The sequence below is a fragment of the Xiphophorus hellerii genome, chromosome 1 (genome assembly GCF_003331165.1).
Source record: "Xiphophorus hellerii strain 12219 chromosome 1, Xiphophorus_hellerii-4.1, whole genome shotgun sequence".
In the NCBI taxonomy this organism is placed as follows: Eukaryota; Metazoa; Chordata; class Actinopteri; order Cyprinodontiformes; family Poeciliidae; genus Xiphophorus; species Xiphophorus hellerii.
This window is the reverse complement of record NC_045672.1, coordinates 3,383,806-3,402,551: the sequence shown is the minus strand read 5'-3', so window position 1 is coordinate 3,402,551 and position 18,746 is coordinate 3,383,806. Positions and strand designations below refer to the sequence as shown.

General features: G+C 38.0%; 1 protein-coding gene and 1 long non-coding RNA gene across 3 annotated transcripts in view; one reads left to right on the top strand and one right to left on the bottom strand.

Moving 5' to 3' along the window:
• LOC116720590 (uncharacterized) overlaps positions 1-18,746 on the bottom strand; it is a 957,300-nt gene that overhangs the window by 476,326 nt on the left and 462,228 nt on the right. The window lies entirely within an intron of this gene.
• Positions 1,415-18,746, top strand: part of LOC116720296 (plexin-B1-like) — a 77,219-nt gene continuing 59,887 nt past the window's right edge. For both annotated transcript variants that reach the window (XM_032563462.1, XM_032563453.1), the window contains exon 1: positions 1,415-1,694. The gene's annotated coding sequence lies outside the window, so the exon portion shown is untranslated. The remainder of the gene's footprint in view (positions 1,695-18,746) is intronic.

Here is an 18,746-nt window from a genome sequence, read left to right as displayed (position 1 = left end):
GTTAAAGTGTGGGAAATTTGATCGCAGAAGTGGTTTTATAATATCTCATAACTTCCATGCTTTCCAGCTGAATACTGAGTGTTACTGGCAACCTTCAGCATGCAAAAAGGAGTTGACAGATTAGAGTGTGAAGCCAGCAGAGGCATGACATATTTCCTGAAAAGGATTTTCAAAAGAGATGCGCCTGAGGTGTACGATTGGTCCTTAATTGAAACTGTCTGACACAAAGTGTAAAACAGCTTGTTAATTAAGTCCTAGCCATGAACAAAATAGTTTATTTTGACATTTAAAGTATTTTCCGGAATGAATAACTGAACTCATTTTAAGAAGTTAATAGAGCAGAGGCTACTAAAGACTTGAGACTGGGTTGGAGAGTCCCCTAACCGCAGGGAAGGGTAGTTCTGACTGGATGTTAAATGTAATGTAATGGCATTTAACATTAATAGCATTAGTGCCATTAATGTAATGGCAAAAATGTAATGGCAAGACTTAAAAATGTATGTTTCTCAGTTTTCAAAACAATGACTGACATGAACTACTTTTCTAATCAGGATGACAAAAAAAACTCAGTCTCTAGATGTACATAAAAATTAATGACACAAAGTATTGGTTTAAAAGGTTTTGGGGGAAAAATGGTTTCTTCTGCCTGAATTTATTTTGTAACTTTATATATATATATATATATATATATATATATATATATATATATATATATATATATATATATATATATATATATATATATATATATATATATATGATTATTTTATTTTATTTTTCTCCGTCTGATTCCATCATTCTAAAATATTTTTTAAAAAATAGCACCAGAGTGCCCATCCCCTGGTGAACCCTGTAAAAATGTATAATTATTTCACTTTATATTTATAGATTTAATAAATAAATACATACATACAGATACATAATCATATACATTTTAAAAGGATTTATTTAAAATTCCCATCTCGGCAACCCCTCCTCTAACCCATCTCTACTTGTGAGACACACTACCAACATAGAAGACACAGGATTTCTGCTCATATAAATATTACAGAAATATATGTATTCTAAATGTGTAAAATATAAATACTGTACCCTAATACGTTCTGCCATCGACCAATTAACAAATACAGCCTGAAGAACATTTATAATTTAGAACAATAATGGTCACCTGTCCAGGGTGTACTTCGCCTCTTGCCCAAAATGTCTGGCTGGAGATAGGCACCAGCACGCCTTCTGTCTCCACTAGGGACAAAGGTGTAAAGAAAATGGACTGATTATTAACAATTTTTACTTTATTTTGAAGGTGTGCGCAAGCACTTCCTGTCTCCGGCCCGTCTGACTCCGTGTTGTCTTGTCGCGAGCCGCCTGTCTGCTCTAACTGCTGTTGAAAGCTCTCAGATGTGCAGGGAGCTGAGTGTCCTGAAACGGAAGAAAGCACCTACTTTCACTCACACTGCCGTCCTCTGGACTCGTTTTTATATTTTTCATCTTTTCTAAGCTGACCGGAATTCGGTTTTCACCTCTTACCTGTAGTGTAGTTAATTCCACGAACGTCACTTTTTTTTATTTCCTCTGTTTGCCGCTCTGTGGTGAAGTGGAAGCTGAGTCTCATCAGCTGCGACAACAAACGTGGATGTGAGGCAGCTCCCCTGCTCAACATGAACGGCTGAGTCACCAACTTTAGCACCTAACAGGTAAGCTTAACACCGACATGTTCACGTGAAAACGAAAAAGAAAAAGAAAAACAATGAAATGTTCCTTGTTTTTATTAGAAGTTTGAATTGAGTTGTGCTAAACAGGTGCATCAGTGTCCCACCAATCCCAGTTATTTTGCTCTCGACTGTTAACACTGTGAGCTCAGACTCCGCTCTTTAGTCAGCTGATACAGGAATGTCTGGGAGCTGTGGGAGCCAGGCGTTCACCTGCCGCTGTGGCGCAGCTGCCTCCATCAAAGAGCAGAACCGTCTGCCAACACCAGCTGAAGGGGACACAAGTTTCCAGGCTGTGAAATATGCGCTCAGTTTTCTGGATGGTCGGCATGCCGTGGTGTGGTGAAACACGAGCGGTGCTGATAAAAACCTTTCCCTCCCTCGCGCTCTGTCTCGTGGGAGCAAAGAACAGTAGAAATGCGCGTGTCAGACAGGAATTCCTCCTCGGGGTGACTGTTTTTTTTTTTATGGCTATAAATGGAAGATGGAGAGGTTGGTTCGGCTGCAGCTCTCTTCATGTTCTGTGCCAGCTGTCAGATTTAATCTGGCAGAATCAGTGGAAACGAACGGCACATGAATAAAGCAGAACCAATGCCTCGACGCAAACTGAACTCTTCTGAACTGTAGGAAGTTCTCCTTTTTACGTTTTGATAAAGGACTTCCCATCTATTTTGAAACGTGCATAAAGATTCTTGTGGTTTTAGACGGCCCAGCCTTTAACCTCAATCATGTGGCTCTTTGTTTCCAGACATTTTTCAATAGCCGGCCATCTGCTTACTGAGGGCTCTGCTCCAAAGAATGATATCACATTACCTACTCTGGACCGTGGGGGATGACTGGAGGTGTGCCTTTATGGTATTATCAGGAACACCGTTCTTTACAAAAGTTTAATTGTTCTCACACTCCAGGCCTATAGGTCTACTTTGCTTATTGTTTATCTGCCCTGTACCAATTGTTAACAGTCCATTAATACCAATGTCAAAATTAAAATTTCCTTCAGTTAAATTTATTTGAAGTCTGATGATCCCGATATTGAACAGTCTGACTTTTTTCTTTTTTTCTTCAGCCTTTATGCAACCAGGGAATCACTATTGAGATCAAGATATTTTTAGGGAGACCTGGTAAAGATGGGCAGCGCCATCAAGCTGTTACAAACATTACATATAAATAACATGCACAAAGATGAATTAAAAAGAGTGATAACCTGGAACACAATTTGTAAAATGCTACATAAGAAAGAAAAACAGGGTGTGCACCGATTACAGTTTTCTGATCGATCATCGATCTTTTAAAAAGCCTGACCTGCCTAGTCCAATTTTAGCTGATACTGATTTTTTTTTTTTTTTGAATGAATGAATAGTTGCTAGCATAGCAAACTGGGACATTTCAGATCTTTATGGAGGTAGATAAGATCAGTGGATAATATTGGCTTCTTATGAAATTATCTTCCGATCTCCCAAGATTAAGAAAATTGGGGCCAATTTAGCGGCGCACCCCTATTAAAAAGATTGACAATTTGAAGGAGCCATCTTTAAAACCATCAATCTAACTTCAAACTCACTCAGGCAGATAAAACTGCTAAGCTCCAAGATGTTTTGCAGTGTGTTCTATGTTGTGTGGGCAAATTTATATATTTTTTGTTTTTTCCAAAATCGGTGCGGACGTTTGGAACAGAAAGCAAGAACTGTTCATTGGAAGGCAAGAAGTATTGCCCAGAGCTCTTTTCTGTTTTCATTTCACACAGATGAATTGGATGAAGACAAAGAATTAAAGAATAGAAAGTATACCAACAATGAAGTCTGCAGGTAGTCAAGGAAGGCAATCTCACTCGAGAATATAACTGACAGTGATGCGTCAAGGTGTTGCAGTTTGCTATCTCAGGACAAATTGATAACCTGTATCAGTCTTGTTAAGACACTAGACAGAAGCACAGACAAACAAAATGTCCCATAATCAAACGCATAAAAAATGCTCCTCCTGTGTAGGAGAACCACAACAGGAATCAAATGTAGTCTCATCTTAAAGGTTGCTAAATATCAGACATTTTTCTGCTATTCTGCTATAAAGCTGAAGTAACGTATTCTGAAACACATTAAAAGCAACTGTGCTTCATGACCAGTTCAAACAATACATGTCATCAACATAGAAGTGAATATTTGTGTAAGCCACATTATGCAGCCCTGGTCATTTATGTGTTTAGAAAATATAAAAGGTGACCAAAAATAGAACCGAGGTTCACCCTTAGAAATGGTCACAAATTCAGAGCACAGACCATTGTTTCTGATGAACTGAGATCTGTTGTCAAGATGGTCTGAGAACTAACTACTTTCTGTGAAAGTTGTTTAAAAGCCTCTATTTTAAAACATTATGGTTAATTGTGTCAGAAGCTCTAGAGTAATCTATAAAAAGTGATGTACAGTACTGCTGCTTATCAAGTGCAGCCAAAATGTCCCCAGCAATGCTAGTTTGCAGCTAGGTAATAACACTGAAGTTGGTATCTGAAGCTCCGACATCAGATACCAAGATTTTGATGTTGATTTTGATAGCTAGCCAATCTGCTGTAATACTTTTGCACTTTTTTCTGCTGAACTCTGCAGGTCAACATCCCAGAGGAACAAACAAACTGATGTCCTTTTTCTTCTGAAAATGTCTAGCTAACTCTGGGAAAAGCTAACCTTGGGTCTTTCACCTACAGTAAAAGCTTCCACACCAAAGAATGTTGTTGACTGTGCTGCTCACCGATCTGAAAAAAGTTTTAGACAATTGAATTTTATGACTTCATAGTCACTGACTGTTTCTGTTCACTCATAGGTACAACTCAAATATTTTCACTTTTTTTTTCTTTTTTTTAAAATTTAACTTTGCGTTGCTTTAAGTTGGTTTAACCGTACACATAAACACTTACCATTGGTTATGCCTGTCACAAAACTTTGTTGGACAATAAATTGTCCCAGAAGTTATTGCGATAAATATTAATATCGCTGTTTTGATTTTCAAGTAATACAAATGGTGATGGCATAATAATGCAAGAACACATTCTCAACAATCAATAACTTTCAAATTCTAATGAGCATTTACACTGGAACTGGAAGACATTTTAAATATCCAAAGTAAATTAAAAAAACCATCAGGAGCAACAAATAAATAAATAATGAAGTCTCCGTAAACAAAATTGCCCTTCAAAAAAGGACCAGACTGAAGACTTCTGTCACCCAGTTTTTGGTAAAAAGAGAGAAAAGAGAAAAATAATAAATTATGCAAATGGAAATTATGGAATTTGTTTTATTTCATCATGTGATTAATTGATTTCTGTCTTACTGCAACAGGCCTACCATCAGGGGCATTAGTAACTCCCCTAGCTGTAGTATTTTCACTGAGTTAAAAAAAACCATCCGCTTCCTGTCTCAAGTGAATTCATTGGTATAATGCTAGCCTGAAATCGCCAATTCTTATTCCTACTAAAACAATTCGAGGCAGTTTTGCAGAAATCCCTCTTCTTTGTGGTCAAACTGGTGGGATTTTAGTGGTTTTAAAATGAATGGCTCACAGGAAGCGATTAGCTTTTCCTCTTATTCTGCTCAGACCTTTCATGACACATAAAGAGCAGTGGTTCGAAAGGCCACTTCAGACGCAGCTGGTCACTGAAAGGCAGCGCTCTGCCGCTGAAACCACCACTTTCCTTTTGCTTTCTACCCATCATAAAAAAAGTGACTGCCGGGCATGTTTGCAGCATGGAAGGGGGTTCCGCAATTCATAGGTGTCAAAGGTCGAGCGTATTGCGAGGTGGGTAGCTCATCTTATAACTGCGTGAGAACTGGAATTGAAGGAGATCAATAAAATCGGATTGTTTTTTTTCAACGCTTCGGTTCAGAATGTAGGAATCTTTACATCTGTGTGTCACATTCTGTAGGAAGACGCGAGGTGTGTATTTAGCCGGAATTTTAGCACCGTGGGCGCGAGCTAATCATAATAAATAGGACGGGAATGTCAATCTGGATCACATCTTGTAAATAAAGTGACTGATTAATACCAGAGGATGAAATCAGTGTGAAGGTGAATCTGTGTCGGAGAGGGAAATAAGTGCACACCAGATTTTGATGATAGAAGAGTTTTGGGGCGTTCCTCTATGTCGGTCGCTGCAACAGCTGGTGGTCCCTCATGGTACATTCTTCCCTGCCTCTGTGTGTGTGTGTGCTGTAATGGGGTGTGGGAGAACACTTGCTCGGGCACCGCTGTGGCCACAGGCATCTCTGGGAAGATAATGGAAACTGAGAGCCATTGTGCAAACTCTAACCTCATACCTCATATTTTCCTCCCCTCCTTCTCACCGAGCCTTTCCTTTTTTATTATTGATAAAACCTCTGGTGAAAACACAGTACATTTAGTTGAACTCTGGTTCAGATGTGCTTGCTATCTGTTGAGTAGATCGAATCCCCCCTTTCCCCCCAACCTCAGTAAGCCCCTGAGGGAGTTGGCGGACAGTCAGATTGGCAGCCTAATAAATACTCCTTTTCATTAGCAGCAAGCCTCTATTCGTTGTGCTTAAATGGAAATCCTCCTCCATCCTCTCATCCTATTTACCACACAGACTTTACAATAGAAGTACAGGACGTTTGACAAGAAAATAACCTAAACAGATGTCAGACACAGGATATGCCTGTAGATGTAGAGGTGTAGCCTAATCTAAGATCATTTTGCTCACCAGACAGATAGCATCTCCACTCTGTTCAAGATGCTCCTCAAAGCTGTTTTTCTTTTTTACATTTAATTTTTCTTAGTATTTGTTGGAGCATATTTATTTGTGTCGACCAAACTTGTGGTTTTAGCAAGTTGATTTAAAGGTTGATTGATCGACAGGCCTGTTACAGTAACAAATTTCACTGGACAAAAATGATCCCAGAAATCATTGTGATAAATGATAATATCATTTTAATACAAAGTAATATATTGATAGTGATATAATAATGCAAGTTTTCCCTCTCAAAGATCAATAAATGTTTTAAAGAAGACTTAACACTGGAACTGGAAGATATTTTAAAATGTAATGCTGCTATTTTTTTTTTTTTTTACAATAAGACTCCTTAGAAGTACACTAGCTTAACAATGGTTGAATTATTGTACTCATTTACAAAAACATTATTTGTAAAACCTTTCCCCTAATTGTGAAAACAAGTCAATAATTAGTTTCCTCCAAATAATTTCAATATCCCAAATTATAGAATTCATTATTACGTTTACTATAGTTAGTGTCCACCTTCCCTTGTTTCTTTCTCATAGTGGTTTACTTACAGAATTGTTTGAGCTTATGAGAAGATAAGATTAGCCAGTGCTGCATGAACTTTCTTTATTTCCAACTAAAATTCAGCCTCTTTTTGCATACATGAGCCAAGCTACCTTAACTCTCCTTGATGTAATCCTTTTTTAGCTTAATCTTCTTACAGAGTCAGAAGATGGAACACCTTGTGAGACCCAGAGGGTGTGGTTTTTATTGTTCTGGGCCAGCTCTAAGTCCTAGTACAGTTGTGTGTGTGGTTGTGTGAGCCATGTCACCGGCTCTTGGCTTCAGCCACAACCCCTGTTCTCTTCCACAAACTCCCCAGAGAGTCCGGCCCCAGCCTGCAGCCCATCCTCTACACAACAACCTTAAGCCCTCAGCTGGCCTTTCCTATATTGCCTAAGGCTCTCAACCCATTTTTCCTCTGTGTGTTTCGAATGCAAAGTTGTGCATTTTTTTGTGCGATTTGATGGCAGTGGTTAATATAACTGGATTACAATCCTGATCTTGTTTTTTGCTAAATAGAATGCTGTTTCCTAATGGCTGATGGTTTGAGATTTCAGTGCAGGGATGCTGCTGTCGTTGGGATTATAATGGTTTTAAATGGAACTGTGTATGTCTTGTTTTAGCATTTGACTATTATAAAAATCTATTAATTTTTTAATTATTCCAGAGGCTTCCAACCTTTATTTTTCTAATCCAATCTAACTAAACTGTTTTTTTTTTTTTGCAATATACCACAAAATATCAGTCCAGTTGGTTATTTATTTATTTTGTTTACTTAAAACTCTTTCTGGATTCCTTTCTTATTTATTTCTCTGTTATAAAAAGAGGCTGAGCCATTTTAGATGCCTGTCCTTTTGTCCAGGGATGACGTGTTATTAGAAATGAAATGATCATATTATAGTGCTGAATTCTGATGCATTCAAAATATTTTTCTAACTTTATTACTTAAAAGAAGCAACGCCGGCATCACAGTTGCATTTCCATTACAAACTTTGTCGATATTCTGCTAACTTAGAAAAATCTGAATTTTGGTGTTTCCATTAAATCACGTGATTTAAACACAATTCAAATCATGTGTGAATAAGTTTGTTCACACAATAAGTTATTAAAAGATGTCCCACGCCATCATCCTCCTACTTCTTGTCATCTTGTTGGTCTTCACCAGGAGTAACATCTGGTTGTTGATCACATGACTCGTGAGATGCAAAAAGTAGTTCTATGTCAGTTTGGAGAAATACACTAATTTCAAACAGTCAAAAACCACATCATGCTAGCTCAAAAAGTTAACTTTTTTCCCCCCCTAAATTGCCTTGCTTCCATTCAGCAAATTAATTTTTGTAATTTCAATTTATCAATTTTATGGTCAATGGAAACACAACTTCTATTGTGGAATTTGGCACCTTGCAGAAAAAGGTGCCAAATTAATTCGTTTCTGTTCGAAATTGGCGTGTTCCCATTAGGCAAATTGGTTTTAGCAATCTTCTTGCTTTGATTGCCTGTCATTTTGCTGCTGTTGCACTGAAGTTTCCTCATTGTGGGACAATAAAGGATATTTCTTTTCTATCCCATTTGCTTCTGACAATCTATGCTTTGCCTGAATGTCTGCCTGTTGGCCTTGTATAGAGCTGAATGGCCACAAACAAGTGAGGCCATTTGCTGGCGAACCTCATATATAAATTCTCTTCCCTCAATGTGTGCATGGTGCTAGGTGTCATGTCTCCCCCGCTGGACAGTTGCTTCTGGATCCGGTAGAGTTATGCTAGCGATCCGACAGACTCACAGGTGGAGCATTCCCTTTCTTAAAGAAATCCCCTTACATTTGTTGTAAGGGTGTGGCTTTGGTTCTATTGGCAGCTGGTATTATTACTCTGAAATGTAATCACCTCACAGCCTGGGAGAGACACTCCATATTGAATTTGCTTCTTCATTTCTCCTTCAGAATAGTCTAGTTAATTACTACAGCTAACCAGGACTGGAACCATCAGTGGTCAAGAAATGATCAATACCATTTGCACAGCAGTTGAGATAACATTCTGGGAACCCATTGATCAATTCCGACCCAACTGGACCACTTTATTCGACTGTGTGTTGAGATAATGGATTTGGGATTACTTGCGCATATGGACGTAAAATAAGATTGAGAGGCTTTCGCTAAGTCAGCTTCCCTGTTGTCTAACGGGGTTCTCGCTTATAAGGATGCTCATCTGATCCTTAGATTTATCACAGTGAATAAGATTTTCGCTGTCAGTTGAGATCAGATGCTGGATGAGTTAAATCCTCTTAGTCCAGGGGTCTCCAAAGCCCAGGGGTTAGGGTTATGGTGGACCCCGACTGCAGTTTAAGAATGGTACAAATTTGACCCCCCAGGAAATTGAGCTGATACAGATGAACACGTCTTATATGTTTTTAGAATGAGATCTTGTTAAATGGAAAATACAACACAAAGTATTTTGTCTTCTATTAGCCATGTTTTTTTATTTTTACTTTGATTATGATATTATTCAAGTCAGGCCACAAACATCCACAACTTTTTACTCAACAGAGTTGGGCACCAACCCATTAAACTTAGCTAAAGATGGAAAGAATATTAGAAAAAAAAATATCATTCTTGTTGTGGAGATTACACTGAAGACATTTTCTAAACCAACGGAAAATAAACCATTCAACCAAAAAAGTTTAAAAGTTGTACAACTTTATTTTATTAATCCTGCTGCGGTCTTAAGAGATTGGGTCATTTGGGCCCGTAAGCTTTTTACTCTGTGCACAGTCTGACAGGGTCACTGACCCCACATGCTCTTAGATGTTTTTTTTGTGTGTGTGGTTTCGGAAACTGATGGTCTGACGGGACAACCTGCCCCCTGTTTTCCCGCTGTCAGATTGTGACATTTGCCGCACTCCTCCTCCAGTGCAAAAAGATTTTTACACCACGGCTTTAGCCTATCCGAGATAAAAATGGTGGGAAATGAATTTGCCCCTTTCTCAAATCGTATCTCCACGTAGGACAATGTCATTTTGTCCCTTTCTAATTCCATTTCATACGCAATTATTTAATTTCATATAAGCATCAGTTTATTTTCCTGGAAACTATGCAATAGAAAATAATGACCTTTTGTTGCTTCATGCAGAAAGTTCTGTGCATTAGCAGCAAAGTGATAACTATGGAAGTTATCCTGAGCACTCATGTATGAATTAATATTTTTGATTTCCTTTTTTTTATTTACTTTGATCCCTGTGCTTGGTTAGTTAGCTCTTTCAAGACCTTTTGCTAGATACTAATTATTAATTATAGAACCACAACCAAAAAATTCATTAAATTAAAAAGGCAAACATTAGTGTGTCTTTTCATCTTTAAGTTGCTCCACAATAAATACAATTTTTAATGAAATCAGAATATCATTAATGATCTAAAATATAAAAGGGTCTCTAACTGTTGCCTTATGAAAAGAAAAACAGGACAATGCAAACATTTTTGGGTTGTGAATTTTTTTCTATTTTATTGACCATACATATGTAATATAATTACCATTTTTGGCTTCAACCAATCAATCGAGTTTATTCAAATAGAACATTTCAGCAACAAGGTAGTTCAAAGTGCTTTACACATTGAAAGGATAAAAACGTCAAACGCATCATACAGTCAACAATTGTGAAGCCACTAACAGACAATGACTTTATCAAGTGCCATCATTTTCTGGACTTGTGGTCAGGGGCTGAACAAAATCATTTCCAGGGCCACAGACGGCTCTCGGGCCACGCTTTGGTCACCATTGCAGTATGGTGAAGGAAGAAAATTGGGAGCCATGAGGAAATCTGGCCGAGTTCTACACCAATTTAAAATGTGGAAAGGTTTTGCAGCATTCACAAAAAGCCATGTTGTCTGACGGATGTTACTTTCTACTGCACACGCTCTATTAAAACATCTAGGGACTAATAATTGAGAGCAGTAATTCATTATGGACATGTTTATGGGAGGATTTGTTTTTTATTTGGTTGTGAACTGAATAAGAAATAATAGTGGCGAATGAAACACAAAGCCATAATTCTTTACTGTAATTAGGGTGCCTTATTGGGAAAAACTACTTCCTTTGTTTGCCAAAGCTCCATTATTTTCTATAGAGTGGTTAGCATTTTCACTCATTATTTGCTGCTGCTCACACAATTTTCATGCACTAACCACAACTAGTTCTGTGAATGAGAGCAGCAACAACCAGCAGGAGGGAAATTTTGATGCAATTCTTGAATATTTTAATCTCCATTTGAAAGCTGAGTGTGCCATCGTTTAAGATGGATAAGATAAATCTTTATTGTCATTGTCACAAGAACAACGAAATTTAAAAAGTGCCATCAGTCAGTGCATATGGGTTGGGAAGAAGTAGTGAAGCATTGTGGATGTTCCAGTGTGGCTACCAGATGCTTTGAAATTTTATTTGTCCTCCTTTACAGTTTTGTTTCCCTTTTTATTCTTTTTTCCTTTCTTCTCTCTTTTCTTCATTTTCTTTTCTCCTAATCCATTTAGGTCCATGAGCAAGACTCTGTCTCAATGTAGTAATTGGTGGGTAAACACTGCAGAAGCTCCAGAGGGGTGTGTTAAACTTCAACTACTTCCTGGTCTGGACCTGGGTTGTCAGTGGCCTAATAAATTCAGCCAAATTCATCTGTTAAGTTCTGTATGCTTTGGATTCTCAGCTTTGAAAATCCAGAAGGGAGGAACAAAAATGAAGCACAATTGAGCAAAAATGTCTGACAGAACTTAAGCTGATCCTTAATTATAAATACTTTGTTCCATATGTATAGAAAGTAGAAGAACTTGATTGTTCTGTAATCCATATTCTTTATTCTCTCTGCATTTCAATTAGCACAATGTTGACTTGTTCCTCTTAAGCTGACCAAAGCCAGCAGCTCCCCAGGAAGCTGTGTGAGGAAGTTTAACCTGAAAAGGGGCTTTAAATGACTGTTGTCTGGCTCACGAGGTCTGACAGATGCCAGTCCCTTCCATTGCCTTTGACTGGCTGCTCATTCAATGCTTTATTAGATGAGGAGACGAGCAGAACAGAATAATTCAGTAAAGGACCTTGGCCCTTGGGTGGATTACAGCTGAGAAGCAACATATTTGTGTCTGCTTGCTCTAAGAGCAGCAGCTGCTGGAGAAAAAAAGAGGAAATCATTTAGTCTGTTTGTTTGACCTGTTCAATCGTGGCAAAAGTCAGCATCTGGTTGGCAGTTAACCGCAAGGAAAGCATGGTTGCTTATTAACATGACAAACCAATACATGTTATTAAGCTGAATTAATAATGTTCATGTAGTATTTAGTTATATGTATGCAAATATGGCTTTGGAATAAACAAGGGTATTGACTAACATTTCCTAGATGAGGTCAGAGGAGAACTGGCAGTCAGTAGATGGAAACCATCTCTCTATGTACAAAACATCAAACCGTGAAGCAAATGGTCCACTGGGGCAGAAGAATGTAACGGGTCCAACTCCTGTCTGGTAAGAATTGGAAACTGAGGCTACAATAATAATAATAAAAATAACAACAATAATTATTATTATAATAAAATAATAATAATAATTCTTCTTATTATTTATTAACATGATGTAATTATTAACATTATGTAATTATAATCTTAAACGTTAGATCTATAATAGAGCACTGTTCTGTTAAACCAGGAAACCAACCCTTCAGACAAAACATCAGACCGGCCTCCCGGGTAATATCCCAATTCTCCTGATTAGCTAATCCGGGTCTGTACATGTCCACAAATCAGGACAGGTCCAAACGGCAACAAACCATCAGGTCTGCAGGGCAGATCCTGGGGGCTGACCTTCCTTCTAGCCCAGGGGTGGGCACTCCTGGTCCTCGAGGGCCGGTGTCCTGCAACTTTTAGATGCATCTCTACTTCAACACACCTGAGTCAAATAATGAGGTCGTTAGCAGGACTCTGGAGAACTTGACTGCACTTAGGAGGTGATTCAGCTATTGGATTCAGGTGTGTTGGACCAGGGAGACATCTAAGAGTTGCAGGACACCGGCCCTCGAGGACCAGGATTGCCCACCCCTGTTCTAGCCAGTACTTGTACAGGTCTGTGGTGAGACAAAAGGGCAGGTAAAATCTCTGCATACCTCACACCATTCACATACATGCAGACAAAAACCAAAGCTGGTGGTTCTTTTCGTCCGCCTTTGTTAGTAAGACATAGATGGGTTTTGTGAAATCTCTTGAAAGCCTCATAACTCAGCAGGAGGTTGAGTAAAAGTGAATTAATTATTACTGATCAACAACAATTTCCTCCCATGCTAATGAAATATGCATTTGATTAAGTAGTCATTGCCCCCAGCTTAACAAAATGAAGAATTTATGGATCAAGAGTTTGTTTTTAGGTAAAACAAAAGAACAAATCTAGCATAACAGGAACAGTGTGTCAGGGCATAGATTTTTACCACCAAATCTATGGAGACCCCTTAGGTTTTACTGCACCAGCAGTAAAAATATGTAGCTATTCCAGCACATGCTACACATGTATTGTGGTTGGTGGTTTCAGCCTGGAAATCAGAAACATACTCGGCTGTATTCATATACAGAATATGAAACTGATGCAGATTTCTTCTGCTATTGTGGTGTTTTTGTGTAGGAATCTGAGTTTCTGAACTATTAGCAAATTAAAACAGTGTAGGCCTGTAGTGTAGGACTGACCTGCAGACAGAAACCTCTTCATATACTACTTCTGAAAAGTAACTTCAAGCATTTCATGGGGGGAATTTTACTGCCATAAGATGAGAACTAAAGTTTTCATTCTCAAAACTTCTGCTCTCTTTCAAATATTTTCTGTTCTCCCTCACATTTTCTACTAGAATGCAATTTTTTTCTCTGCACACATCAAATCTGTGCTAGTAAACCTCTCTGCTTCTTTGCGAACTTTTCTGCCTTCTTGCGGATCAGGCTTTTTTTTACTAGGTTTAATGACAAATGATTGCCATTTTCAGTTGCAGTGAGTTATTTAAAATGAAGTCAGAGTAAGTGCAAGAGGTTTAAAAAGGTTTGTGAAAGAAAAACATTTTCTACAAGACATTTTGGCTCTTTGTTCAGGCAATTCTCAACATTAAGCACATAACAGGATGGCTAAACTTCCAGAGAAGCTGCTCTGTTTTATTGTGTTGAACCTCTAGCTGTTATGGAATATGCTGGTTTGTAAAATATTAAAGAGGCTTTTGGAAATCTCAGAATGATGGATCTACACTCTAGCAAATACACAGAAAGACTGCTGTTTCCAGGTACTAATGCTAATCGAGCTAATTGCTAAAAGATGCTTTCCCGTCACTCTGTTTGGAATCAAAGTTTACAAACTGCAAAGATTACCAGCAACTTTGTGTCAAAGTCAACAATAAAAAAATATTTGAATGATACAAGTGTAGTAATCGATAATTATATTACATTAGGAGCTGTAAACATCATTGTCATACTGTGAGAATCACTTACTTGAACAATGCCTTAATCCTAGTCTTAATTCTTGTGAGTGGTATTCACCTCTACCTGATATGTTTCCAGAAGTTTCTTGCCTGTCATGTTGCAGTCGTCACATTTTCCAGACTGATTAAGCTCTGACACCGATGAATCTCATAAGCCCGTCTCAGACACAGAATATGGAACCGTAATGGGTTCATTAATGGGTCAAAGCACCTGCAGCCTGTCATTCAGTTGGTGGGCAGTTTAATTCTGTCTTCTTCCTGGGTTCAATCCGACATTCCAACAATCACAGAGATGGTCTTCAAAACTGATCTTATATGCTAAATACAACATTAAAGATGGCTTTACTTTAGAAGATTTAAGTTGCATTGTTTTCTATAAACATATTTAAGCAAGGATTAATTTAAGCCCATTTAGTGCCCTGGAGTTATTTAAACTACACAGTTGTCAAAATATTTAATATTTGCTAAAATATTCTAAATATTTAATATTTTGACATAATCGAAACTACGAGAATTAATTCTTCAAAGATGCTCATTGCATCAAAATAGAAATCCCTATGAAGCAGATGGACATGCAAATTAGTGTTGGAGACCTCATGCTAGCTGCGCTAACGCTATGACTGATTTTTGAGAGAAACTTTAGATGAGCAGTTATAATAAAATAAAACAATACCTGACTAAGATTACACTTTTAGCATTTTCTTATCCACCGTTATGTGTAACAGAAAGTGACCCTTTTAAATTTTTCGTTTTTTTAAGCAACTTATTGGTGTGGAAGCTAAAATATTCTCATCTTGTAATTAATCATATTTTTTGCTTTTAACCAGAAAGAACCCGTATCATCAATAATGTTGCCGTGGCACCAAAAAAGGCTTTGAGTATTTTCCTTAGTGTCTGTATTGAGTTAGAAATTTTACTATCATGACAACCCTGCCTGAAAAAAATGTAGTAAAAATGTAACTGTTGTTTTAGAACGCTGAAAGTCTTGTTGTAAATTACTTTTTTGTGGGCTCAAGCCAAGTAAGAATATTTTTGGAATTTTTTTTTTTACCAGTCTTTGCCTGTGAGACAGTACAGTTCGAAAAAAAGTAAATAAACTTGTCTATGTATAAATTCTTGACCAGGAAGATTGGATAATGTCACAACACTACAGGGCTCCAACTATCACTTTGTAGCATAACCAGAAACCTTCAGACCAGCCATTTACAAATAAAGGTATTTATAAGCAGAGTTTAGGTGCTTAGCAGTCACTGAGTGGCTGATTCCTTTGGCCCATTGACTTGAGTAGTTTAAGTATCTTTATAATAGGGACTTTGTTTCAAAAATGACTTAGCAGTTGATTGAGCAACATGCCTGCTCTCTGATAAATGATGTCTGCTGAGGACTTTCCAGACTGCTCTGTGTAACACACCATCTGGTGTGTCAGGTTAGCACTCTGTAGGATTCCCCTGAAAAACAGATCATATGACAAATTATCCTTCCTGTAATGTGCATCCTCATCCGTCAATGGGGACACCTGCAGCTTAGACCTGAGCCCCCCTGTAAAGTATTAGATCAAAAACAGAAAGACAACAAAAAAACTATGATGAAAAGTTGTAGATATTCTGAGGAAAAAACAATCAGATGGGAGAAATTGAAGAGGGAGAAAATTCTGGTTAATTATCAGTGCGGAACTGCATCTTCTGAAGTATGATGATAGGATTAACATTAGCAACCATTTTTAGGATTTAGGGACACAAAGTTAAATACAGTTTTATTGACCATATGGCTGTGTCCATATGGCAGGGATGAAGATTGGCAAACAGGTCTATTTGTCACAAGTCTTCCATCTCACAACATAACTTCTTATCCTACTGTTCACTTCTAGGCTAATATTTCTAGTAATTAATATTTCTGTGCCTTGACGTTATCGAATGCTTGATGTTCTTATTTTTTTTATTTTTTGGCATTACAAGTCTAGCTCATTCCTTATGATGGTGCTGAGCATAGCATCCATTATCAGGTTGTAAGGCTACTTTGTACATTACCGCCACCTTGTAGCTGCGCTAGCTGTGGAGGATGTTAAGCTTTATAAATAGAAGTAATGACCCAAGAGCTGTTGCTTTGACTGTTCAATTCAGAGTCTAGCGTATTTTGATCTATGTGTTTTGCTGCGCTAACAATTTCCACAACAAAGTCAATTGTTGCTAGTGTGACCTGGTAGTGTTGAGGTCAAGACAATCCGACATGTTGAATATCCCCGATTTTAGGTCAGCAAATGGACCTTGTGAAGGTTTTGCATAGGCCAGCCAGAGAGACGTTAAAGAAATTTCAAAATATATTCTTAATTTATTACAAAAAAGTCCAAAAATAATTCAAAAATGATAAATTGGGCCCAAAACTGAGGTCAACATAACAAACTACAACTCGGGTAGTAACACAATGAACTCCAGCACAAAACTGACCTAACAAACAAGACATGAGGGGAACTTAAATAGTGGCTGATCAGACCACTAACACACACACACACACACACCCCCACAAGGGGGTAATTAAACACACAAGAACTTAAACAAATACTGGTCAGCACATTACTAAATCTTTAAGTTAAATAAATATTAGAATTGAACTAACTTCCAAAAAGAGGAAACATTAAAGAAATGATAAAATTAAACTAGAGACCAAATTTCCCCTTCCCCTGGCAAACAAATGGAACGACCCACTGAGGAAGTTTGACAGCCATATAAGGACATCAGCTGGAGCTCATCTGTATGATTTCAGCAGCAGCTCCAGAGGAAACTGGTAACTCCAAAGAAGAAATTAATTTGTTGCATTTAACAAAAAATACGAAGAACTGACAAATAAACTTAACTAAATGTGTGCACAGCAAATAGTTAACTATAGAGTCAGACTAATGGAAACAATTTTAAAGATAAAAATCTAAACCACTCACTAATCAATATGTAAAGTAATATTAAGGAAGAACAGAAAACCATTACCATTCCAGTCTCTGTGTGACAGTAGGGACAGCTGCCACAGACCTGAAGACTCTTAACACACCACACACGACAGGAACATCTCTTAAGATTATCTTAACAGCCATCCCAATAATTGGAACGTCCTTAAGATTATCGGAATAAAAACCATGCCATGTGAACTAGGCATAAGCAGTTTGTTATTTCAGATATAAGTCTTAAAAACCATACAAGTAACTTTTTAAGCTTGATAACACAAATGACTAATCTGGCCTCAAAGTGTAACAGCATGGGGATGACTGTGTTTCTTCAGATTAGTACTGTAATATATTGGGGGAAACACCTTCATTTAAGAGTTATTTGGCTAGAGGTAGACCAAGTTCATTGCCATAGAGACCGATAATTGTACCTGGCTACACGATGCCCTTACTTACAGACAGATGGCAGCTGGTTGTGCCGTCTCCATGTGGGATTCTCTTCTTTGTTATTCTTGGTGCACACCAGGCTCTGCTCACAGGTTGTGCATCATGCTTGTTATAAGGAGGTTGTGCTTTCACATTAAAGTGGTTGCTGGCAATATGAGAAACAGCCCAGTGTAATGCTCCTAGGCGGATGGCTGGTCCATTAGCTGAACAGTGGTTGGATCAAGTCTGTTTATTCAGCTGCCGGTTTGCCCATCCTGCCAGCCTCTCAAACACACTTCTGCAATCTTTCCCGGTTCTACACAAGCTTTAACCCTTCTCTGCTGCTTTCTCGGGGATCCAGAAGGATTTTAATGAAATATTCCTGCAGCAGGTTATACTATACCCTCTTCCTTCTGTCTAAATGGATCTTTGTTTTCTTTTCAGAACCCTTTCTACATTGGCCTTGTCCGCCTGTCTTTATTTCCCTCTCGCATGTCATTCTTTTTATCTTTTTTTTCTTATTGTGGGATCTACAGTTTGACCCCAGTTGCCCTTGACACATGCATTTCTATAGCGTCAGCCAATCAATAGAGACTCCTGCGTCCCAATGTCAGATGTTGGCTCTGCTAATTGAAACTAACAACAACTCCCCCTAAGCGACAATGAGTATTTTTTCTTTTTTTTGCCGTCTTTTGTGTGCTTCAGGGATGATAAATGGGAAGGATGGAGGTTCTGCTGCTTTTGGATGGTGATCACCCTGTCCTAACCTTTTGTCCAGGCCTTTTTTATTGACTTATAAGGAGAAAAATTGTTCCCAGAACATGTCTGCTTTATGGGACAGAAAGAAAGTGTTAATGATTTATCGTTTAATGTTGTCCACTTTAACCTTGATAGTAAGTTATCATTCATTTTGTATATGAAGAAATTATT